The 25,617-nt window shown below is 48.2% G+C and overlaps 1 long non-coding RNA gene across 1 annotated transcript; it reads left to right on the top strand.

Annotated features, from left to right (window-relative positions):
- Positions 1-1,567: 1,567 nt before the first annotated feature.
- Positions 1,568-3,259, top strand: LOC134057465 (uncharacterized). Its single transcript, XR_009934307.1, has 2 exons — positions 1,568-1,740; positions 1,893-3,259. It is a non-coding gene; the product is annotated as an uncharacterized LOC134057465 (long non-coding RNA).
- Positions 3,260-25,617: the final 22,358 nt, after the last annotated feature.

Genomic DNA, 25,617 nt, shown 5'->3' with positions numbered 1-25,617 from the left:
CCAAATCCTGGGTGGGGAGAAGCCAGGACTGCACATTCCTCGTGATATGAATTCAGTTTTGGGGAGGTTAAATACAAATGAGATGCCAGGGAGGGAATGGCTCCTACGTGTAAATATTTTAGTCCTAAAGGAGCCCTGCCCAGTCTGACTGCTGCCCAGTGCTGCTCCCTGACTGCGCGCTCTCTTGGTGAGCCTCTGTCCTGCTGGCCGTGCCTTTTCTGTCCCCGTCCCCGTGCCGCTCCGTGCCCGTCTTTACCCTCCCCAGCACGTGGCGTGGTCGATTCCCGTCTCCCGGTCCTGGTTTCCCTTTTTGTCTCTGTGTCCCTGCGTCCTTGCTGTGTGTTTGGGACTCCGTCTTTTTGTCTGTCCTTCTCCGTGCCTCACTCGTGTTCCCGTTCTGTTCCCTGTGGCTCTGTGGTGCTCCCCGTGCCATTGTTTCCCCCGGGATCCTTGTGTCCCGTTCGCTGCCCCTGTTCTTTTTTAATCCCTCTCTCGTGCTGCCCATCTAGCATCCCTTTTTTGTGGTTTGGTGTTTTATTTTTTTTTTTCTTCATTTCATCCTGCATCCCGATCTTCATTTTCTTTCCCGTGTCCTCTCTGCTGCCATTCTCTGCCTCGTGTCCTCTGTGTCTGCGGGGCTGGGGAGGAACTTCAGTCCTCCTGGGGGCTGCCCCCCCCCCCCCCCACCCCCCCTTTCCTTGTGCCAGCAGGGTCCCTTTTTGGGGGCATGGACATGTGGGAAGGGTTCCAATGAAGTGCCTTGCTGCCGTCCAGGGCAGCTGGAGCGGTTCTGTGCCTTCATTTTGGGGGTGAGGGAATAAGGCTGAGGGGGGGACGAGGGGGTGGAGACTCGGGGGGCTCCGATGTGTTTCGGGGCAGCCCGAGGTCCCCGGCAGAGGGAGCCACGCTGCGGGGCAGGAGCAGGGGAGTGGGGAATGGCGGGGGGGGGGGGGGGGGAGGGGCGTGCTGGGTGCCCTCTCCCAGAGGGACCCACGGGTGCCAGGACATTCCCAGGGAGGGGTGGCCGTAGAATACATGAAAAATTTTTGTTTTCTTTCATTTCGTTAGAGGAAGGCTTTCTTTAGTTTTGGCTGGGGTTTATTTTGGTGCATTCATTCAGGGGGATTTCCTGAAGGGATGGATCTCGTTGTTTCATCCCCCCCCCCCCCCCCATCCCTTGTCTGTCTGTCTGTCTGTCTGTCCGTCTGTCCGTCCCCAAAGCGCCGCAGCCCCGGGCTGAGCTCGGCGGCAGTGCTGCCGCCTTGTGGGCACAGCGCGGTACTGCAGCCGTCGCCTGTCTGGGATGCAGCCCCACAGCGAGCAGTCCGGAGCAGAAGTGTGAAAGCTGGGATCCTTTGACTTCTGCAGGGGACTTCATTTTCTTTTCCTCTTCTTCTCTTCCAGGACCGGAGAAATGGTTCCACTCCTCCCATCTTTGCCAAAAGCTGTGGTGTTTGAGGAGCCAGAGCCAAGGTGCCTTCAGCACCAGGGCTCTGCACTGGAGGGCTCCCGGTCCTGACCGCGCAGGGTTCCCCTTTTCCTCCCCACTGGGATGAAGTGTCTATGGAATCTGGGGTCTGGGTGAAACTGCAGCTCTGCTGGTATCCAGGGACGTGAGGTTCCGGGGGACTGCGTTTCTCTGTGGCTTTCCAGGTCGGCAGGAGCCGGAGGAAATGGGGTGCCAGAGCCGTGCCCCATCAGGCCGTGTTTGCCTCTGAGGAACAGAGAGTCCGGGCTGAGGTGCGCAGAAGTCAGGCAGGGGAAATGACCTCAGGGATACAGCTGTCAGTTCCGAGGCAGAGAGAGAAGATGTAGCAGCCAAGGGCAGGGGAGGGGAAGGGTTTCAGAAAGCATTTCTGTGGTGTAATGAATGCCAATTTCTGCTTGCCCAGGGAGAAGAGGACGAACTCCCAGCCATTCAGGCCTGACAGTCCCCTGCAGCGAGAGCATACACTGGAAGAGTTCAGGGTCGAAGACAAGGCTGAGGGAAAATCCAGGGTATTTATAAGGGATGATGAGAGGTGGGTCCAGGGTGAGAATCCAGTGGGTAAAGGGAAAAGTGGTGTAAGGGAGGAGTAATACAGGGCAGGGGCCGATAAGGTAGGATGGGTGGAACAGTGCAGTGAACATAAACCAATGGGGGGGGGGGGGGGGGGGGGGGGTACAGGGATACAAGAACTTTCCAGAGCTGGGAGGAGACAAGGGATGACATAACTGGGAATAGAGGCAACCAATGGGAAATGAGGGTTATAAAGCTTTACCTTAAAGCTTTACCATAAAGAATTTTTAAAACCTTTGACAACCTTCTTAGGAGCTATTCTCAACTTAAACAAATGCCCTCCAAGGTCTGGGGCCATGGGCCAACTCCTCACCCAAAACACTGGTCTGGCTTGGCATGTCAGCCAGTTCGATTCCTACACTGGGCCTCTGCATGATATTCGCCCAGAAGCTGCCTTTCAAGGACTGAAGTGGAACAAAAGGTATAAAAGCAGTGTCATTCCCAGAGGGAAAACAGTTTCATTTCTCTTGTGTCTGCTTTTTTTTTTTTTTTTTTTTTTTTTTTTTTTTTTTTTTTTTTTTTTACAGTTACATCAAAATTCCCGGATCCAGAACAGCTACTCTGAGTTTCGGTAGAGATTCCAAAGCAGGATACAGTAGGTTTCAAAGTACACCTTGGAAAGTCAATCATTTGTCTGCAGCATGCAGCAGGTAGGTGTGATGTCTGTAACTGGTCTTAGTTGATGCAGAGGTACTTGGACAAAAATGTTTAATCTTTCATCTCTCCCCACCTGCATTCTTCCTAAGTGTACTTTTTATTCAGCAGGACTCGGATGAGAGAGAGAGAGAGAGAGAGAGAGAGAGGAACTCTCTTCACATCAGCGTCAAAGGAAAAAGTGTTCAGCGACTTACAGTCCTAGTGACTGTTCTGTGTAAAAGCAGGATTGTTTTGCCATCAGACCTTGCGTGCCGTACCAGTCTGTGCGTTAACAGGTGTCTAAGAAAGGTCAAAAGGGAATAACTCCATGTCGTTCACCCGTGTGAATCTTGGTGGGGAGCAGAGCCGAGAGTGAACTGCAGTGAGGGGGAGGTTACTGAAGCCCCAGTTTGTTTCCAGTGAGCGTGGTGTTGTGGTGTTCAAAGTTACAGGTGCCTGCTGGCCTGGAGCTGGATACTTCTGCCTCTGCTTTCTTTGGGGGTTGATGATTCCTTATGTTTATGTTGGCGTGCCAAACAAATTGTTAAAGGTATTTCCATCAGACCTGGTTTGAATGTGTTACCCCTTCATTTAATTAAAAGCAAAAAAGCCCCGCTCCCTCACTGCTGCTGTGATGTGTGACAAAAGCCCATCTTCCCTCCACTGGGAGCAGGTGAGAGATGGAACTAAACCCCGAAGGATTTTCTGCTCACTGATGGCACGTGAGTTTTCTTGGGAATTCTCTGCCAAATCTGGTGAATTGTTTTTGAATGTGGCCATGAGGGGAGTTGAACGTGCCCGTCCAGATCTGCAAACATGCAGTGCCAGAAGGAGAAGCCTTGAAATGTAAACCGGGATTTATTCACCTGACTCACAGGTGTGTGTGCTGTGCCCAGGTCCCCTGTCCAAATCCTGGGTGGGGAGAAGCCAGGACTGCACATTCCTTGTGATAGGAATTCAGGGGTTTTTTTTGGGGTCGGTGTGGGGGTTAAATACAAATGAGATGCCAGGGAGGGAATGGCTCCTACGTGTAAAAATATTTGTCCAAAAAGGAGCCCTGCCCAGTCTGACTGCTGCCCAGTGCTGCTCCCTGACTGTACCCTCTCTTGGTGAGCGTCTGTCCTGCTGGCCGTGTTTTTGTTTTCTGTTTTTTTTTTTTTTTTTTTTATTTCATCCTGGACCCCGATCTTCATTTTCTTCCCGTGTCCTCTCTGCTGCCACTCTCCCTTTCTGCCTCGTGTCCTCTGTGTCTGCGGGGCTGGGGAGGAACTTCAGCCCTCCTGGGGGCTGGCCCCCCCCTCCCCTTTCCTTGTGCCAGCAGGGTCCCTTTTTGGGGGCATGGACCCGTGGGAAGGGTTCCCATCAAGGGCCGTGCTGCCGTCCAGGGCAGCTGGAGCGGTTCTGTGCCTTCATTTTGGGGGTGAGGGAATAAGGCTGAGGGGGGGACGAGGGGGTGGAGACTCGGGGGGCTCCGATGTGTTTCGGGGCAGCCCGAGGTCCCCGGCAGAGGGAGCCACGCTGCGGGGCAGGAGCAGGGGAGTGGGGAATGGCGGGGGGGGGGGGGGGGGGAGGGCCGTGCTGGGTGCCCTCCCCCAGAGGGACCCACGGGTGCCAGGACATTCCCAGGGAGGGGTGGCCGTAGAACACGTGGGAAAGGGGAGCAGGGGAAGGACCCGAGTGTGGTTCAGAGGGAGTGTTGGGTTGGTTTGTATTTGGCTGCAGTTGGGGTTTTACAGAGCTAATAGAAATAGGAAACATAAAGGATAGAAAAATAAATAGAAAAAAATAAAATAGAAAAGATATTGTAATAATACAACAAAAAAACGTACCTTTGTAGTATATAACATAGATAATGAAAATATCATCTCATGTTTAAATATAGGTTGTAAATATGAGAACAGAAATATAAAGGTATTGAAATGGAGTTAAAATCAATGTTTCGTTGGTATTATTTGGTTAGAGATGGGTGTTTTTTAGAAATAATAGAAACAAAACTGTAAGTATGGAAATAGACAATAATCTATTTATACATGAAATTATGTATTCATTACAGCTATAAATAGATTAATAATAGTAATAAATGCTAACTTTAATATTGATATAACACACCAATTTATTATATGGATAGATTACCATTTTAATCTAATAGAATGACTATTCTAATATTAATACATTTATTGAAAAATATATTGTTAGATCTAATCATATAGTGACATATAGATTTATAACTATGGAAATATAAATGTGTGTAAGTATACATATAAATATGAAATAGAAATATAAGTATAGAAAAATTAAAAATATAAATATATTTGTGTGACTATAAATTGCAGAGATGGGTAACACATTTCTATGAAATCTACGGTACATAATATAAAGAACGAAAATATATAATGTGTAAACGCAGGTTGTAAATAGGAGAACAGAAATATAAAAGTATGAAAATATAGTTTAAAATCCATGTTTCAATGGTTTTATTTGGTTAGAGGTGGGTTTCTTTCTAAAGAATATCAACCAAAATATAAATATGCAAATAGACACTCTATATGTTTCTATTTCTGAAATTGATTTCTAAAGAGATTTGTACTGCTAGTAGATTCTAATATGAAGATACAGTATCGATCTATGGATAGATTGTAATTTTCATCTAATTAATCTTATAACTACATTTATTTGTAAATCTATATAAATGTATCCAGACATCAATTTATAGATAGAAATATGCCAATTTGAATGTGTGTAAGTATCCATCTAAATATGAAATAGAAAAAAAATAGAAGTATAGATGCAGTATTTAATATAAATAAAATTGTATACTGAGTGGTTTGTAATGTGTAGACTATATGGATATATGAATTCCACGTAAGTATGCCAAATATAAATAGAAAAATGAATTGAAATATAGTTTTAAAATAAAGGGGATTTAATTTTCTGTTTTGTTAGAGGCCGGGCTTTTTTTTTTAATGATATAAAAATGTGAAGATATAGAATATATAAATGTGTGTGCGTGTGTGTGTGTGTGTGTGTGTGTGTATACATATATACACACACACATAAAATATAAATGTTAGTAATATAAAGATTTCTTAATAAAAATAATATTGTACCCATGTTGTAATTGATGCCAATACACATTAAATTCAATATCCAAAAATAGGTATTGATTATGAATATAAATTAATTATTAACAAACATATCTATATATATATATATACACACATATATATATATATATATCTAATGGGTTTGGGGTTTTTTTAATTTGTTCATGGCAGGGACTTTTTAGTTTGGGTCGGGGTTTTTTGGGGGGCATTCGTTTATAGTAGGATTTTTTAAAGGGAGGGACCTCGATGTTTTTTGGCCCCTTGTCTCTGTGTGTGTGTGTGTGTGTGTGTGTGTGTGTGTGTCTGTCTCTCAGTGTGTGTGTCTGTCTCTCTGTCTGTGTGTGTCTGTCTGTCTCTCTGTCTGTGTGCCCCGTGTCCCCAAAGAGCCGCAGCCCCGGGCTGAGCTCGGCCGCAGTGCTGCCGCCTTGTGGGAAGAGATCGGTACTGCAGCCGTGCCCGGAGCCGGAGCCCGGGCAGTGCTGCCGCCTTGTGGACACAGCGCGGTACTGCAGCCGTGCCCCGAAGCGGCGACGGGCTCCTCCTCGGCGCTGCTGCGGGAGGGCGGTGGGGGGCGTGTGACCTTCTCAAGATGGCGGGTGGCCCAAGGTGACGATGCCGTTCCACTGGAACTGATGCGACGCTCGGGACGGCGGACGCAATAGGGCCCCGGCAGAGATACGCTGGGGGGGTGTGTGTGTGTGTGTGGGGGGGGGGGGTGTGTCCTTCTTTTCCCGCCCTTTTTTTTGCCGTCCTATGTAGAAGGTCGGGTGAGTGATGGCCAGGTCGCCATCTTGGGAGTGGCACGCTGCAATTTCCGCCCTACCTGGCGCCATCTTTGGTCCTGGCAGAAGCCACTTCCGGTGGCGTTGCCACCGTTGCTGTGGTAACTGTAAAGCCCCAGATAATGGTGTCTATTGAAGTCGCCTGCCTGAATCCGACCCCCGACGCCGATCGTGCGCTCTCCCGCCGCCTGTCCCACGAGCCATTTCCAGCACCGCTGACCAGTCCGCGCCCGTCCGCGCCGCGTAAAAGGCGACGGAAAATCGCGCCGAGAACGCGGGATCGGTTTCGGGGCCGGATTCAGGCAGGCGAGTTCAATAGTCGCCAATGTAGGGGGCCTTCATTTTCACCTCCCGAAACAAAGATGGCGGAGGCACCGGAAATGGCTTCTGCCAGTACCAAAGATGGCGGCAGGGGAGGGCGGAAATTGCGTCTCGACCTTCCCAAGATGGCGACTCAACCGTCACTCGCCCGACCTTCTACATAGGGCGGCAAAAAAGGGGCGGGGAAAAAGAGGACCCCTCACAGGGTGTCTACTGCATTGGCTGCCCGCGACGCCGACGCCGTAAACTCCCCCCCCCCCCCCCCCCCCCACCTCCCCCGGCGCGATTTTGCGCGGCGTTTCCCATCGTGCCCACACGGGCTGTGGGCTCAGCGGCGCCGCGGACGCGCGGGAGCCCGGCGGGCGCCCACAGGCAGCGGCGGCTCCGCCCCTCTCTCTGCCGGGGTCCTTCCACGGCCGCCGTCGCGGAGAGCGACTCCCGTCCCGCCGCGCCACCTCTCCGCGCTGCCCGGTTCCGCTCCCCCCCGGGGAACGCATCGACGAAGGAAGAGCGGTCGCCCAGCTCCCGGAGCCATCGCCCTGCCCGCAGCCGGGAGCAGCCCGCAGGAGGAGGCAGCTGCTCTCTCTGCCGGAGAGGTGAGAGGGGCGGAAGGACGGGGCGGGGTGGGAGAGCGGGCACGGGAGAATTCCCAGGCACAATTCCAGCTCCCCACCCTTGCAGCTGGCAGCAACCCGGTGTCCTCTGCGTGTGGCACCAGCTGCAGCGCTGGTTTGGAGAAAGCTTCCATGGCATTTTGTTGCAAAGGTGCCCCTTCCAGCCGGGTGCCCCGGCTGGGTTCCCTGGCTGGAGAGCCCTTGAAGTAGCCAAAGGGAGCAGCTGCTGAGAATTCCGAGCCCGCTGTTCCTGTGGTTCTGGATACAATGTTTCAGTAGTGTGTGCTTCTGTCCTATGTGCTGCTAGATGTACTTCGGAGCAAGTTGACTCTTTCATCTCTCCCCACCTGCATTCTTCCTGGGTGTACGTTTTATTCAGCAGCACTCAGATGAGAGAAAGGATCTCTGTTCCCATCAGCATAAAAGGAAAAAGTGTGCTCACACAGACCTAAGTTGTTTGGTCAAAAAATTCGTACTTTGGTTTGGTCCAAAAAATGTTATTACTGTGTGCAAGCTCACGGGGAAGATTTTATTCAGCATCACTCAGTGGGACATGAAAGCTCCACTTTCCCTTTTCTTGAACAGCCTGAGACTCAATATTACTTGATATCAATTTTATTACAGGCGTTTTGAACTTTTTGACGAGCCAGAAGGATTGTTTGTGCATGCGTGTGTCACTAATATCCCTCCTCTCTCCAATGCAGGATGGGGAAAAAAGGCTGCAGAGCTTCCTGCAAGGGGCTGTAAGTGTAAATAAAGAGGAGCCAGAGGTTTAGTTGATATGAAGCACTAGTTCTGAAAAGAGCCTGATGGATTTGCTGATACCAAAACCAGTAGGAATAGGAGACTGAGCTCGGGCATGGTGATGGTCTCCTTGGCTTTAAAAAGCTTTAATGGCTTTAAAAGGCATTTCTATCAGACCTGGTTTATTTTTATTACCTTTCATTACATTTTAGAATAAAAAAGCCCCGCTCCATCACTGCGGCTGTGATGTGTGACTAAAGCCCATCTTCCCTCCACTGGGAACAGGTGAGAGATGGAACTAAACCCCAAAGGATTTTCTGCTCACTGATGGCACGTGAGTTTTCTTGGGAATTCTCTGCCAAATGTGGTCAGTTGTTCTTGCATGTGGCCATGAGGGGAGTTGAACGTGCCAGCCCAGATCTGCAAACATGCAGTGCCAGAAGGAGAACCCTTGAAGTGTCACCTGGGATGTGTTCCACTGACTCACAAGTGGGTGCTGTGCCCAGGTCCCCTGTCCAAATCCTGGGCGGGGAGAAGCCAGGACTGCACATTGCTCGTGATATGAAGTCACTTCTGGGGAGGTTAAATACAAATGAGATGCCAGGGAGGGAATGGCTTTTAACTGTAAATATTTTTGTCCTAGAGGAGCCCTGCCCAGTCGGACTGCTGCCCAGTGCTGCTCCCTGACTGCACGCTCTCTTGGTGAGCCTCTGTCCTGCTGGCCGTGCCTTTTCTGTCCCCGTGCCGCTCCGTGCCCGTCTTTACCCTCCCGAGCACGTGGCGTGGTCGATTCCTGTCTCCCGGTCCTGGTTTCCCTTTTTGTCTCTGTGTCCCTGCGTCCTTGCTGTGTGTTTGGGACTCCGTCTTTTTGTCTGTCCTTCTCCGTGCCTCACTCGTGTTCCCGTTCTGTTCCCTGTGGCTCTGTGGTGCTCCCCTTCGCTGCCCCTGTTCTTTTTTAATCCCTCTCTCGTGCTGCCCATCTAGCATCCCTTTTTTGTGGTTTTATTTTCTATTTTTTTTCCCTCCATTTCATCCTGCACCCCGATCTTCATTTTCTTTCCTGTGTCCTCTCTGCTGCCACTCTCTGCCTTGTGTCCTCTGTGTCTGCGGGGCTGGGGAGGAACTTGAGCCCTCCTGGGGGCTGCCGCCCCCCCCCCCCCCCCCGCCCTTTCCTTGTGCCAGCAGGGTCCCTTTTTGGGGGCGTGGACCCGTGGGAAGAGTTCCCATCAAGGGTCGTGCTGCCGTCCAGGGCAGCTGGAGCGGTTCTGTGCCTTCATTTTGGGGGTGAGGAAAGAAGGCTGAGGGGGGGACGGGGTGGAGACTCGGGGGGCTCCGATGTGTTTCGGGGCAGCCCGAGGTCCCCGGCAGAGGGAGCCACGCTGCGGCGCAGGAGCAGGGGAGTGGGGAATGGGGGGGGGGGGGGGGGGGGGCCGTGCTGGGTGCCCTCCCCCAGAGGGACCCACGGGTGCCAGGACATTCCCACGGAGGGGTGGCCGTAGAACACGTGGGAAAGGGGAGCAGGGGAAGGACCCGAGTGTGGTTCAGAGGGAGTGTTGGATTGGTTTGTATTTGGCTGCAGTTGGGGTTTTACATAGCTAATAGAAATACGAAACATAAGGGATAGAAAAATAAATAGAAAAAAATAAAATAGAAAAGATATTGTAATAATACAACAAAAAAATGTACCTTTGTAGTACATAACATAGATAATGAAAATATCATCTCATGTTGAAATGTAAGTTGTAAATATGAGAACAGAAATGTAAAAGTATTTAAATGGAGTGAAAATCAATGTTTCGTTGGTATTATTTGGTTAGAGATGGGGGTTTTTTAGAAATAAGAGGAACAAAACTATAAGTATGGAAATAGATAATAATCTATTTATACATGAAATTATGTATTCGTTACAGCTATAAATGGATTAATAATAGTAATAAATGCTAACTTTAATATTGATATAACACACCAATGTATTATGTTGATAGATTACATTACCATTTTAATCTAATAGAATGACTATTCCAATATTAATACATTTCTTTAAAAATATATTGTTAGAACTAATCATATAGTGACATATAGATTTGTAACTATGGAAATATCAATGTGTGTAAGTGTACATATAAATATGAAATAGAAATATAAGTATAGAACAATTAAAAAATATAAATATATTTGTGTGACTAAAAATTGCAGAGATGGGTAACACATTTCTATCCAATATGCAGTATATAATATAAAGAATGAAAATACATAATGTGTAAACGCAAGTTGTAAATAGGAGAACAGAAATATAAAAGTATTAAAACATAGTTTAAAATCCACGTTTCAATGGTTTCATTTGCTTAGAGGTGGGTTTCTTTCTAAAGAATATCAACCAAAATATAAATATGCAAATAGACCCTCTATATGTTTCTATTTCTTAAATTGATTTCTAAAGAGATTTGTACTGCTAGTAGATTCTAATATGAAGATACAGTATCAATCTATGGATAGATTGTAATTTTCATCTAATTAATCTTATAATGACATTTATTTGTAAATCTATATAAATGTATCCAGACATCAATTTATAAATAGAAATATGCCAATTTGAATATGTGTAAGTATACATCTAAATATGAAATAGAAAAAAAATAGAAGTGTAGATGCAGTATTTAATATAAATAAAATTGTATACTGAGTGGTTTATAATGTGTAGACTATATGGATATATGAATTCCACGTAAGTATGCCAAATATAAATAGAAAAATGAATTGAAATATAGTTTTAAAATAAAGGGGTTTTAATTTTCTGTTTTGTTAGAGGCCGGGCTTTTCCATAAAGGATATAAAAATGTGAAGATATAGAATATATAAATGTGTGTGCGTGTGTGTGTGTGTATACATATATACACACACACATAAAATATAAATGTTAGTAATATAAAGATTTCTTAATAAAAATAATATTGTACCCATGTTGTAATTGATGCCAATACACATTAAATTCAATATCCAAAAATAGGTATTGATTATGAATATAAATTAATTATTAACAAACATATCTATATATATATATATATACACACATATATATATATATATATCTAATGGGTTTGGGGTTTTTTTAATTTGTTCATGGCAGGGACTTTTTAGTTTGGGTCGGGGTTTTTTGGGGGGCATTCGTTTATAGTAGGATTTTTTAAAGGGAGGGACCTCGATGTTTTTTGGCCCCTTGTCTCTGTGTGTGTGTGTGTGTGTCTGTGTGTGTGTCTGTCTCTCAGTGTGTGTGTCTGTCTCTCTGTCTGTGTGTGTCTGTCTGTCTCTCTGTCTGTGTGCCCCGTGTCCCCAAAGAGCCGCAGCCCCGGGCTGAGCTCGGCCGCAGTGCTGCCGCCTTGTGGGAAGAGATCGGTACTGCAGCCGTGCCCGGAGCCGGAGCCCGGGCAGTGCTGCCGCCTTGTGGACACAGCGCGGTACTGCAGCCGTGCCCCGAAGCGGCGACGGGCTCCTCCTCGGCGCTGCTGCGGGAGGGCGGTGGGGGCGTGTGACCTTCTCAAGATGGCGGATGGCCCAAGGTGACGATGCCGTTCCACTGGAACTGATGCGACGCTCGGGACGGCGGACGCAATAGGGCCCCGGCAGAGATACGCTGGGGGGGGTGTGTGTGTGGGGGGGGTGTGTGTGTCCTTCTTTTCCCGCCCTTTTCTTTGCCGTCCTATGTAGAAGGTCGGGTGAGTGATGGCCAGGTCGCCATCTTGGGAGTGGCACGCTGCAATTTCCGCCCTTCCTGGCGCCATCTTTGGTCCTGGCAGAAGCCACTTCCGGTGCGTCGCCAGCGTTGTCGTGGTAACTGTAAAGCCCCAGATAATGGTGTCTATTGAAGTCGCCTGCCTGAATCCGACCCCCGACGCCGATCGCGCGCTCTCCCGCCGCCTGTCCCACGAGCCATTTCCAGCACCGCTGACCAGTCCGCGCCCGTCCGCGCCGCGTAAAAGGCGACGGAAAATCGCGCCGAGAACGCGGGATCGGTTTCGGGGCCGGATTCAGGCAGGCGAGTTCAATAGTCGCCAATGTAGGGGGCCTTCTTTTTCGCCTCCCGAAACAAAGATGGCGGAGGCACCGGAAATGGCTTCTGCCAGTATCAAAGATGGCGGCAGGGGAGGGCGGAAATTGCGTCTCGACCTTCCCAAGATGGCGACTCAACCGTCACTCGCCCGACCTTCTACATAGGGCGGCAAAAAAGGGGCGGGGAAAAAGAGGACCCCTCACAGGGTGTCTACTGCATTGCCTGCCCGCGACGCCGACGCCGTAAACTCCCCCCCCCCACCTCCCCCGGCGCGATTTTGCGCGGCGTTTCCCATCGTGCCCACACGGGCTGTGGGCTCAGCGGCGCCGCGGACGCGCGGGAGCCCGGCGGGCGCCCACAGGCAGCGGCGGCTCCGCCCCTCTCTCTGCCGGGGTCCTTCCACGGCCGCCGTCGCGGAGAGCGACTCCCGTCCCGCCGCGCCCCGTCTCCGCGCCCCCCGGGTCCGCTCCCGCCCGGGGAACGCATCGACGAAGGAAGAACGGTCGCCCAGCTCCCGGAGCCATCGCCCTGCCCGCAGCCGGGAGCAGCCCGCAGGAGGAGGCAGCTGCTCTCTCTGCCGGAGAGGTGAGAGGGGCGGAAGGACGGGGCGGCGTGGGAGAGCGGGCACGGGAGAATTCCCAGGCACAATTCCAGCTCCCCACCCTTGCAGCTGGCAGCAGCCCGGTGTCCTCTGCGTGTGGCAGCAGCTGCAGCGCTGGTTTGGAGCGAGCTTCCATGGCATTTTGTTGCAAAGGTGCCCCTTCCAGCCGGGTGCCCGGCTGGGTTCCCTGGCTGGGAGAGCCCTTGAAGTAGCCAAAGGGAGCAGCTGCTGAGAATTCCGAGCCCGCTGTTCCTGTGATTCTGGATACAGTGTTTCAGTAGTGTGTGCTTCTATCCTATGTGCTGCTAGATGTACTTTGGAACAAGTTGACTCTTTCATCCCTCCCCACCTGCATTCTTCCTAGGTGTACGTTTTATTCAGCAGCATTCAGATGAGACAGAGGAGCTCTGTTCCCATCAGCATAAAAGGAAAAAGTGTGCTCACACAGACCTAAGTTGTTTGGTCAAAATATTCTTACTTTGCTTTGGTCCAAAAAATGTTATTCCTGTGTGCAAGCTCATGGGGAAGATTTTATTCAACAGCTCTCAGTGGGACATGAAAGCTCCACTTTCCCTTTTCTTGAACAGCCTGAGGCCTAATATTACTTGATATCAATTTTATTACAGGCATTTGGAACTTTTTGAAGAGCCAGAAGGATTGTTTGTGCATACGTGTGTCACTAATATCCCTCCTCTCTCCAATGCAGGATGGGGGGGAAAAGGGCTGCAGAGCTTCCTACAAGGGGCTGTAAGTGCAAATAAAGAGGAGCCAGAGGTTTAGTTGATATGAATCACTGTTTCTGAAAAGAGCCTGATGGATTTGCTGATACCAAAACCAGTAGGAATAGGAGACTGAACTCGGGCATCGTGATGGTCTCCTTGGCTTTAAAAAGCTTTAATGGCTTTAAAGGGCATTTCTATCAGACCTGTTTTATTTTTGTTCCCTTTCATTAAATTTTAGAATAAAAAAGCCCCGCTCCATCACTGCTGCTGTGATGTGTGACTAAAGCCCATCTTCCTTCCACTGGGAACAGGTGAGAGATGGAACTAAACCCCAAAGGATTTTCTGCTCACGGATGGCACGTGAGTTTTCTTGGGAGTTCTCTGCCATATGTGGTCAGTTGTTCTTGAATGTGGCCATGAGGGGAGTTGAACGTGCCAGCCCAGATCTGCAAACATGCAGTGCCAGAAGGAGAACCCTTGAAGTGTCACCTGGGATGTGTTCCACTGACTCACAGGTGTGTGTGCTGTGCCCAGGTCCCCTGTCCAAATCCTGGGCGGGCAGAAGCCAGGACTGCACATTGCTCGTGATATGAATTCAGTTTTGGGGAGGTTAAATACAAATGAGATGCCAGGGAGGGAATGGCTTCTAACTGTAAATATTTTTGTCCTAGAGGAGCCCTGCCCAGTCGGACTGCTGCCCAGTGCTGCTCCCTGACTGCACGCTCTCTTGGTGAGCCTCTGTCCTGCTGGCCGTGCCTTTTCTGTCCCCGTGCCGCTCCTTGCCTGTCTTTACCCTCCCGAGCACGTGGCGTGGTCGATTCCTGTCTCCCGGTCCTGGTTTCCCTTTTTGTCTCTGTGTCCCTGCGTCCTTGCTGTGTGTTCGGGACTCCGTCTTTTTGTCTGTCCTCCGTGCCTCACTCGTGTTCCCGTTCTGTTCCCTGTGGCTCTGTGGTGCTCCCCTTCGCTGCCCCTGTTCTTTTTTAATCCCTCTCTCGTGCTCCCCATCTAGCATCCCTTTTTTGTGGTTTTGTTTTCTATTTTTTTTTCCTCCATTTCATCCTGCACCCCGATCTTCATTTTCTTTCCTGTGTCCTCTCTGCTGCCACTCTCTGCCTCGTGTCCTCTGTGTCTGCGGGGCTGGGGAGGAACTTGAGCCCTCCTGGGGGCTGCCCCCCCCCCCCCCCCCCCTCCTTTTCCTTGTGCCAGCAGGGTCCCTTTTTGGGGGCATGGACCCGTGGGAAGGGTTCCCATCAAGGGCCGTGCTGCCGTCCAGGGCAGCTGGAGCGGTTCTGTGCCTTCATTTTGGGGGTGAGGAAAGAAGGCTGAGGGGGGGACGGGGTGCAGACTCGGGGGGCTCCGATGTGTTTCGGGGCAGCCCGAGGTCCCCGGCAGAGGGAGCCACGCTGCGGCGCAGGAGCAGGGGAGTGGGGAATGGGGGGGGGGGGGGGGGGTGCCGTGCTGGGTGCCCTCCCCCAGAGGGACCCACGGGTGCCAGGACATTCCCAGGGAGGGGTGGCCGTAGAATACATGAAAAATAGCAATATAAAAAAAAGACCTAAATCTCGTTGAAAAGAAGTATTTGATTGGTTTTTATTTGGTTAGAGCCAGGGGTTTTATATAGGTTATATAAGTCTAAAATATACGGAATGCAATAGAAAAATAAATTTTAAAAGCATTTGTATAAATATAAAATATAAACACAGAAGTTACACATCTCTATAAAATACAGAGTATATAATATAAATAAAGCAAATATTATCAAAATACATAATGTATAAATATAAGTTGTAAAAGATGAAACTAGAAATATAAAGAGATTTAACTATGGTTTAAAATAAATGTTTTATTGGTTTTTAATTGGTTAGGGGCAGGGTGTTGAAGAAATAATATAAGCAACAGATAAATATCCAAATAAAATAAGGACAAATGGTATAAGCCATAGATAAATATACAAATGTACAATAAAATACAGGCATGAAATTAGAAATGCATCTATAAATATATGTAAGTATAAATCTATATAGAATCAGAAAAGTATTTATGTAGTATTTATGTAGTATTTAATACAATTAATATTGAATCTATTCTTATAGTATAATATGTACGTAATATAAATGTACAAATTACAGATATAAATATGAAAAATGCACGTAGAAAAATATATTTGAATATAGTATAAAACAAAGTGGTTTGTTGGTTTCCATATGGTTAGAAGCACAGCTTTTTAACGAATGATATTAAACATAAAAGCATACAAATATGTTAAATATCAAGATATAGATATACATAAAATAAATAGTAGTAGTAGAAAGATATATAATAAAAAGTAAAAACAATGTCTTGTCGATATTTTGCACCATATTAGAATATAAATTAAATTGAATATATAAAGATATGTGTAGACTATGAATATATATATAAAATAAATAATAGCAAATAGATACATATATATATATCTCAATATATATATATCTAAAGGGTTTTGTTTGTTTTCATTTCATTAGAGGAAGGCATTCTTTAGTTTCGGCTGGGGTTTATTTTGGTGCATTCATTTAGGGGGATTTCCTGAAGGGATGGATCTCGTTGTTTCATTCCCCCCCCCCATCCCTTGTCTGTCTGTCTGTCTGTCTGTCTGTCCGTCCGTCCGTCCCCAAAGCGCCGCAGCCCCGGGCTGAGCTCGGCGGCAGTGCTGCCGCCTTGTGGGCACAGCGCGGTACTGCAGCCGTCGCCTGTCTGGGATGCAGCCCCACAGCGAGCAGTCCGGAGCAGAAGTGTGAAAGCTGGGATCCTTTGACTTCTGCAGGGGACTTCATTTTCTTTTCCTCTTCTTCTCTTCCAGGACCGGAGAAACGGTTCCACTCCTCCCATCTTTGCCAAAAGCTGTGGTGTTTGAGGAGCCAGAGCCAAGGTGCCTTCAGCACCAGGGCTCTGCACTGGAGGGCTCCCGGTCCTGACCGCGCAGGGTTCCCCTTTTCCTCCCCGCTGGGATGAAGTGTCTATGGAATCTGGGATCTGGGTGAAACTGCGGCTCTGCTGGTATCCAGGGACGTGAGGTTCCGGGAGACTGCGTTTCCCTGTGGCTTTCCAGGTCGGCAGGAGCCGGAGGAAATGGGGTGCCAGAGCCGTGCCCCATCAGGCCGTGTTTGCCTCTGAGGAACAGAGAGTCCGGGCTGAGGTGAGATTGCCAGGAGTGCTTGGATGGATGAGCTGTGCGGGGAACGGGGAGCTCGGAATCGCAGCTGCTGCTGGATCCATTGCCTTAGGTCTGCTCCGCCTGTGTCTGTGCCAAGTGGGATTTGTGCTGGGGAGAGAGGTGCTGTGGGGAGCCAAAGGTGGAGTAAATCCTCTCTGGGGATGGGCAGCGAAGGACTGAGTAGCAGGGAAAGGAGAGGATTTCTAAAGGATACGACTGTTTCTGCCAAGAGCGGGGTGGAGCAGCGATGGGGGTGGTTGGATTTGGCCTGGGCTCTGTTATTCTTGGTGCCATTTTAAAATTCTGTCGTGTGATTTACTGTCCGGGAGCTTTCGAACGAGAGCTGACGGAAATGTAGGTTAAGCCTTGGAAGTTGGGTCCATTGACTGCAGCAGCTCGCCGAGGCTGGAGGACTGGGGTGATGGCTGCTCCCAGGAAAGGTTACTTATTTATTGATACTGTGTCACATTTCCCTCAGCCCGGAATGGCTGTGAGTTTGTGCTCTTCTCAGTGGGGGATTGGAGAAGGTTTTGGCTGTAATTAGAAGTGGGAGAAAAATCCTGCTAAATAAAAGTCTCCCCTCTGTCCCCCCCTAAGTTATCCCAGTTTGTCCCAGCTTGGAGCTGCGCAGAAGTCAGGCAGGGGAAATGACATCAGGGATACAGCTGTCAGTTCCGAGGCAGAGAGAGAAGATGTAGCAGCCAAGGGCAGGGGAGGGGAAAGGTTTCAGAAAGCATTTCTGTGGTGTAATGAATGCCAATTTCTGCTTGCCCAGGGAGAAGAGGACGAACTCCCAGCCATTTAGGCCTGACAGTCCCCTGCAGCGAGAGCATACACTGGAAGAGTTCAGGGTCGAAGACAAGGCTGAGGGAAAATCCAGGGTATTTGTAAGGGATGATGAGAGGTGGGTCCAGGGTGAGAATCCAGTGGGTAAAGGGAAAAGTGGTGTAAGGGAGGAGTAATACAGGGCAGGGGCCGATAAGGTAGGATGGGTGGAACAGTGCAGTGAACATAAACCAATGGGGGCGGGGTACAAGGATACAAGAACTTTCCAGAGCTGGGAGGAGACAAGGGATGACATAACTGAGAATAGAGGCAACCAATGGGAAATGAGGGTTATAAAGCTTTACCATAAAGAATTTTTAAAACCTTTGACAACCTTCTTAGGAGCTATTCTCAACTTAAACAAATGCCCTCCAAGGTCTGGGGCCATGGGCCAACTCCTCACCCAAAACACTGGTCTGGCTTGGCATGTCAGTCAGTCCGATTCCTACACTGGGCCTCTGCATGATATTCGCCCAGAAGCTGCCTTTTAAGGACTGAAGTGGAACAAAAAGTATAAAAGAAATGTCATTCCCAGAGGGAAAATAGTTTCATTTCTCTTGTGTCTGCTTTTTTTTTTTTTTTTTTTTTACAGTTACCTCAAAATTCCCGGATCCAGAACAGCTACTCTGAGTGTTTTGGTAGAGATTCCAAAGCAGGATACAGTAGGTTTCAAAGTACACCTTGGAAAATCAATCGTTTGTCTGCAGCATGCAGCAGGTAGGTGTGATGTCTGTAACTGGTCTTAGTTGATGCAGAGGTACTTTGAAAAAAATGTTTAATCTTTAATCTCTTCCCAGCTTCATTCTTCCTAAGTGTACTATTTATTCAGCAGGACTCAGATGAGAGAGAGGGGGGACTCCCTTCACATCATCGTGAAAGGAAAAATCATTCAGTGACTTACAGTCTTAGTGACTGTTCTGTGTAAAAGCAGGATTGTTTTTCCATCAGACCTTGCCTGACGTACCAACCGGTCTGTGCGTTAACAGGTGTCTAAGAAAGGTCAAAAGGGAATAACTCCATGTCGTTCACTTGTGTGAATCTTGGTGGGGAGCAGAGCTGAGAGTAAACTGCGGTGAGGGGGAGGTTACTGAAGCCCCAGTTTGTTTCCAGTGAGCGTGGTGTTGTGGTGTTCAAAGTTACAGGTGCCTGCTGGCCTGGAGCTGGATACTTCTGCCTCTGCTTTCTTTGGGGGTTGATGATTCCTTATGTTTATGTTGGTGTGCCAGACAAATTTTTAAAGGTATTTCTATCAGACTGGTAGACCCGCTCCATCACTGCTGCTGTGATGTGTGACAAAAGCCCATCTTCCCTCCACTGGGAACAGGTGAGAGATGGAACTAAACCCCAAAGGATTTTCTGCTCACTGATGGCAAGTGAGTTTTCTTGGGAATTCTCTGCCAAATGTGGTCACTTGTTCTTGAATGTGGCCATGCAGGGAATCGAACGTGCCAGCCCAGATCTGCAAACATGCAGTGCCAGAAGGAGAACCCTTGAAGTGTAAACCGGGATTTATTCACCTGACTCGCAGGTGTGTTCTGTGCCCAGGTCCCCTGTCCAAATCCTGGGCGGGCAGAAGCCAGGACTGCACATTCCTCATGATATGAATTCAGGAGTGTTTTTGGGTCGGGGTCGTGGTGGGGAGGTAAATAAAAACGAGATGCCAGTGAGGGAGTGGCTTTTAACTGTAAATATTTTTGTCCTAAAGGAGCCCTGTCCAGTCTGACTGCTGCCCAGTGCTGCTCCCTGACTGTATGCTCCCTTTGGTGAGCCTCTGTCTTGCTGACCGTGTTTTTGTTTGTTGGGTTTTGTTGTTGTATTTTTTGTTGGTTTTTTGTTTTCCTTTGTTTTGTTTTGTTTTTTGTTGTTGTTTTTTTTTTTTTTGTTTTTGTTTGGTTTGTTTTGTTGTTTTTATTTTCTTTTTCCATTTCATCCTGCACCCCGATCTTCATTTTCTTCCCGTGTCCTCTCTGCTGCCACTCTCTCTTTCTGCCTCGTGTCCTCTGTGTCAGCGGGGCTGGGGAGGAACTTCACCCTTCCTGTGGGCTGCCCCCTGCCCCCCCCCCCCCCCCCCCCCCCCCCCCTTTCCTTGTGCCAGCAGGGTCCATTTTTGGGGGCATGGACCCGTGGGAATGGTTCCCATCAAGGGCCGTTCTGCCATCCAGGGTAGCTGGAACGGTTCTGTGCCTTCATTTTGGGGGTGAGGGAAGAAGGCTGAGGGGGGGACGGGGTGGAGACTCGGGGGGCTCCGATGTGTTTCGGGGCAGCCCGAGGTCCCCGGCAGAGGGAGCCACGCTGCGGCGCAGGAGCAGGGGAGTGGGGAATGGGGGGGGGGGGGGTGCCGTGCTGGGTGCCCTCCCCCAGAGGGACCCACGGGTGCCAGGACATTCCCAGGGAGTGGTGGCCGTGGAATACATGAAAAATAGCAATATAAAAAAAAGACCTAAATCTCGTTGAAAAGAAGTATTTGATTGGTTTTTATTTGGTTAGAGCCAGGGGTTTTATATAGGTTATATAAGTATAAAATGTACGGAATACAATAGAAAAATAATTTTAAAAAATATTTGTATAAATATAAAATATAAACAAAGAAGTTACACATCTATATAAAATACTGAGCATATAATATAAATAAAGCAAATATTATCAAAATATATAATGTGTAAATCTACATTGTGAAAGATGAAACTAGAAATATAACAAGATTTAACTATTATTTAAAATAAATGTTTTATTGGTTTTTAATTGGTTAGGGGCAGGGTGTTGAAGAAATAATATAAGCAACAGATAAATATCCAAATAATATAAGGACAAATGGTATAAGCAATAGAAAATTGTACAAATGTACAATAAAACACAGACATAAAATTAGAAATGCATTTATAAATATATGAAAGTATAAATATGTATAGATTCAGAAAAGTATTTATGTAGTATTTAATACAAATAATATTGAATATATTCTTATAGTGTATTATATCATATACGTAATATAAATTTATAAATTACAGATATAAATATGAAAAATGCAACTAGAAAAATATATTTGAATATAGTTTAATATTAAGTGTTTTTTTGGTTTCTATTTGGTTAGAAGCACAGCTTTTTAATGAATGATATTAAAAATAAAAAAATACAAATATGTTAAATATAAAGATATAGATATACACAAATAGTAGTAGTAGAAAGACATATAATAAGCAAAAACAATATATTGTGTAAAGTTTGCAATATATTAGAATATAAATTAAATTGAATATATAAAGATATGTGTAGACTACGAATATAAATATAAAATAAATAATAACAAGTAGATTCATATGTGTATATATCTCAATATATATATATCTAAAGGGTTTTGTTTGTTTTCATTTGGTTAGAGGAAGTGTTTCTTTAGTTTTGGCTGGGGTTTATTTTGGTGCATTCATTCAGGGGGATTTCCTGAAGGGATGGATCTCGTTGTTTCATCCCCCCCATCCCTTGTCTGTCTGTCTGTCTGTCCCCAAAGTGCCTCAGCCCCGGGCTGAGCTCGGCGGCAGTGCTGCCGCCTTGTGGGCACAGCGCGGTACTGCAGCCGTGCCCCGATCCCGTGCCCTGCTCCTTCCTCCTCGCTACTGTCGGGGGACGGGGCGGGGGGGGGGTCGGGGTCGAGGGGAGTTCCAGTCAGACCCGGCAGGCCTGCTTTTGCTTGTTGATTTTTCAGTTTTCTGAGGAGGAGCATTTTTGAGTTCTGGTGTCGCTCTGTTCCATCCTGCTTCTTGTCTCTCAGACTGCCTGTATATTTCTCTTTCTTTCTTCCTTCCTCTCCTTTTCCCTTTGTCCTGCACCGTGACCATATTTTGTTCCCTTTCACTATCCCTTTGCCTGTAGCTGTGTGCACCTGCTGCCCAGTGCTCGTCACTTACTGTACCCTCTTTCGGCAAGCCTCCGTTCAACCCGAGTTCGCAGCGGTGGCGACTGCGCCGGTCCGCCCGCCACCGTGCCGCGTCATCGCCCGGGCCCGCCCACCCGCGCGCGTCATCGCCCTGGCCCGCCCACTCCTTCGCGTCATCGCCCCGCGCCGCCCGGCAGCATCATCGCCTCGGCCCGGCCGCATCAGCACCCCGGACCCCCCCGGCGCGCGGCATCATCATCCGGGGCTGCCGCTCCACATCACCACCCAGGGCCGCTTCCCCGGCTCATCTCGCCGCCCCAGCCCGCCCGGCTGCAACGCCGCGCTCCCCCGCTCTGCCGGCCCAGGTGAGCCTGCAGGGGGGCTGCTGCTCTTTGGTGTCCCAGGGCTTGCCTCAGGATGGAAGAGCCTTTCCTTTCTCTGTGCAGAGTTAAAAGCAAGGGGCTGCCCTAATTGTAGTTTTTCTTTCTGACCCTTTTTCACAGGGAGGTTGTGCTTTTTGGATATTCTGTGTCAGTTTTCACTCTTGGCCAGAATTTTCTGTGGTTCTGGTGGAGTGTAGTGGTTGCTGCTCCTTGCCTGGGGACACAGTGGCCTTGGGAAGCATCTCTGTAAATCAGAGTTATGCTGGGTTGATGCCTGAAAACTAGGTGAGAATACACTACTCCGCAGTGTAAGGCTTACAGCGCAGGTACTTGTTTATTCAACGCCACGAGTGAGGGGGATTGCTCCACCACAAACTCACTCGTCCGTTCTTTGCACAGTACTGGGTTGTATACTTTTTTTTTTTTTACTTGGTGTGCTCATTCGTCTTTCTTATCCTTCATATGGAAACATATTTTCTAATTACATTATTACAGAAGTCCTTGTGGCACAGGAGCCATGCTGCTTGCAGATGTTTAGAGAAATTGGATTCAGTGAGTTCTGTAGAAATCTTCTGCTTACCTTTTAATCTTCTGGAGAAGCTGGACTGGAACGTGGAAGCTCAGGGGAGACCTTCCCATAGGTATTTGTATTCAGTGCCGTTGTGTGCATCTTTGCTGCATTTTCCTCGTTAGGGAAGGGACTCGTTCGTGTTGGTTTTGCTTTTCAGTCAGCAGGGGTGCAGGTATTCAGGGTTCAGCCAAAGGAAGATTCCAAAGGGAGTTTTAGGGATGGCTGTGGCCGGCTTTCCCAGAGTCGGTTTCTTTAATTTTGGTTTTGTGCCCTAAACAATTTGACACTGTTTTTTGACCCAGGATTTAGCAAGACAATCCCGAAGTAAAGTTCCTTTGCTGTTATTGCTGGGAATGTTTTTGCTCTGTTGCCTGGAAAGGCCGACCTGGAACAGAGACTAGACAGAGTAAAAGGAATAAAAGAGGTATTTATTGAAAGGATACACTTTGGGGCAGTGCGACATCCCGGCCAGGACTACACCCAAGTCAGATTCCACATGGATGCCAGTAACAAGTCTTTACACTTTTATAAGTTTTGGTTCATCTCCATATTGGGGTTTATTATCCAGCCACAGCCTCAGGCTATGAACTCTCAGCCGCCTGGCTTGCTCCCTTTCCCTCACCGTTGCTTTTGCTTTTTTGGGTATCACTTGTCCTTGATTGTCTAGCTAGAAAGGAATTGTTTTGTCTAACTATCCTGTAAAGAGAACTTACTAACACCTAATATGAAGTTTCACAGTTACACACTAAGCAGCAGAGATTCTGAAAAATACAAAAGCTAAAACTTTTAAAGCTCCAAGGTGTGAGCTCCAAGTCCCTCTGTACCTGAGGACTCAAAGGTGTTCGGGTGTGACAGCAGATGGGAAACCTGTGATGTGCAAGTCACCCAGTTGGAAGCGGTGCTGGAGCTTGGAGTGTGAGGGACTGGGTGAGTTTTTATCAGTGGCACGTGCTGGGAGTCTATGTCATGATGATTTTTTGCCTTTTCTCTTTACATTCCTTTTATGTATCCTTAGCATGCATCCTTGTAATTGTTTAAATCTGGTCTATTAGCATAGTCCTGGTATTCTGCTAGGCAAGAAGATCAAGCATCCTAAAGGCCTCCCAGCTGGAGGCTGGAAAGCCTGACACTGTCTTGAGAAACCAAGGTTCTCTCCTTGGGAGGGTATTTTGTAAAGCAGGATTAAGCCCCCCCTGGGGGGGAATACTTTCAGATAGGGAGATGTCACGCCACTCACTGAAGCTTCTCTTTGGGCCATCTTGGTCGGTGGTGCCGACGTGCAAGGTCCGTACAGTTGTACACACGGTGCACCGGCTGTGTGCATTTCGTGTATTCCTCCTTGACCACTTGTTGCACCGAGGATCCTTGTTAAATACCACGGTTCAATCCCTTTTATCGGTTAACCGTGTTTGTCTCATCTTTCTAGGACCAGGGAAAAAGGCATCAAGTGAGTGGTGTGCCCTGGGGACAGGCGGAGCCTGTCCTTACCCGTCTGCCAGGAGCATCTGAAGGAAAGCAAACACAGAGATTGAGGTAAGTCGGTTGGCATAGGGGATGTGCTGTTTCCACAGGGCTTTTATGTGGCAAGTTTTATGGAGGATGTTGTTCCAAGGGAAATGGTGCTTCACGTGTGAAGTTTCACTTTCCTGTCACAAAGCTTTGGGAACGCTCAGGGACGCAGCGTGGGATATTTGACCCGTGAAATGGGTCCCATTTTTGTGTAAAATAGCCATTTTTTACTGGTTTGTGGTTTTTCTGCCTTTGGAGGAGTGTGAGGCTGACCGGTTCGGTTGGTGTCTGGGAATGGGGAGGGTGTTCTGGGTTCCAGCAGCACTCCCAGGGCTGCTGCTTTGAGATGCAGTGCTGAACCCAGCAATCTTCCCGCTCTGCAAACGTGGGAGTGAGTGGAAGAGCAAGTGGCAAAGCTGGGCTTTTCTCCTTAAATCCCAGAACAGCTGGGTTTAAGTTCTGTCAGCCAGAGGGGGGAATGAACCCTGGTGCCAGGGGCCATCCTGGGGGCACTGGACTGGTGTTAGCATCTTGTCTCTTATCTTTCGCATGATGTGATTGTCACTTGATGAGAGAAGGCAGAAAATGAGGCAGGAGGGGGAGCTCATTTTGTTTCTGTGAACTCCAGGCTTGGGGCAGCTGCAGAGCACTTTGGTTTCAAAAACTGCTGCCCCGACACAGTGAACTTGACCCTCTCTTGGGCACTTTGGGATCCTTCCGTGCCGCTCTTCCCCTGATCCTTCACCTGCGAGGTGCGGGCTCAGAAACCCCTGCCCCTGCTCGACGGGTTTTTACAAGTACAAATTGATTTTCTTAGAGAAGCCATCAGGCGTAATGAGAATCTGTGGAAAACAGGGGGTTGGTACACTAGCTGATAGTAGGTCTTGGGCTTTTCTTCTTTTCTTTAACTTGTTCTTAAAAGGAGCCCTAAACTGGAAAACTGAATGGGGAGGGGAGGGGAGGGGATGGGAGCTGCTTTTCATTTTTATGAATTATTGCTTTGGATTTTGGTACGTCAAGTGACACCACCAAAATAAGATTGGAAGAACCGAGCTTCAGGACTCCGCGCTTAATTCTTTTAGTGTGTTTGTGTGGGTGCAGGAAATGCCAAATCCCAAAGCAATTCTATGTCTGTAACATGAAGGTGTGGGGTTTTCACGTATGCTTTTATGGTCTGAAGGCTTTTCTTGTGTCCCAAAAGCCACAAGGAACCTGCCAGAAGCAGGCCTTCATTGCATATGTGGGATTTCATTTTGCTCTCGGAGTCTTCCCTCCGATCTTCTCTCGAGTTCTTGTTCCAGAGGGGCTCTGACAAGGGGTGCGTTACCTTGATAAATGGGAATGAGATTGCCCAAGTCTGTCAGGAAAGCAAAACCATCCCCGAGGTTTGTTTGGCCAAAGACGGACCATGACGACGTCCGTACTGGCGGAGGCTGTGAGTGCTGATACTTTTGGGTGGTGTGGTGCCTCTGGCCCCTCACAAGTCAGGGCGAGGCTGAAGGAAGGAGGGAAGCTGCCACAGCTGCAGGTGAGGGCAGTGTAGGCTGTTTCCAGCTGCTTGGTACAGAACTGTGAGAACTGGAAGAACAGCTTTCCTCCTTCTTTCTCTCCATCACTGGGCACGAAGGATATTA

Source organism: Cinclus cinclus, unplaced genomic scaffold (genome assembly GCF_963662255.1).
Source record: "Cinclus cinclus unplaced genomic scaffold, bCinCin1.1 SCAFFOLD_260, whole genome shotgun sequence".
NCBI classification, from domain to species: domain Eukaryota; kingdom Metazoa; phylum Chordata; class Aves; order Passeriformes; family Cinclidae; genus Cinclus; species Cinclus cinclus.
This window is presented reverse-complemented; position numbering and strand designations above follow the sequence as displayed.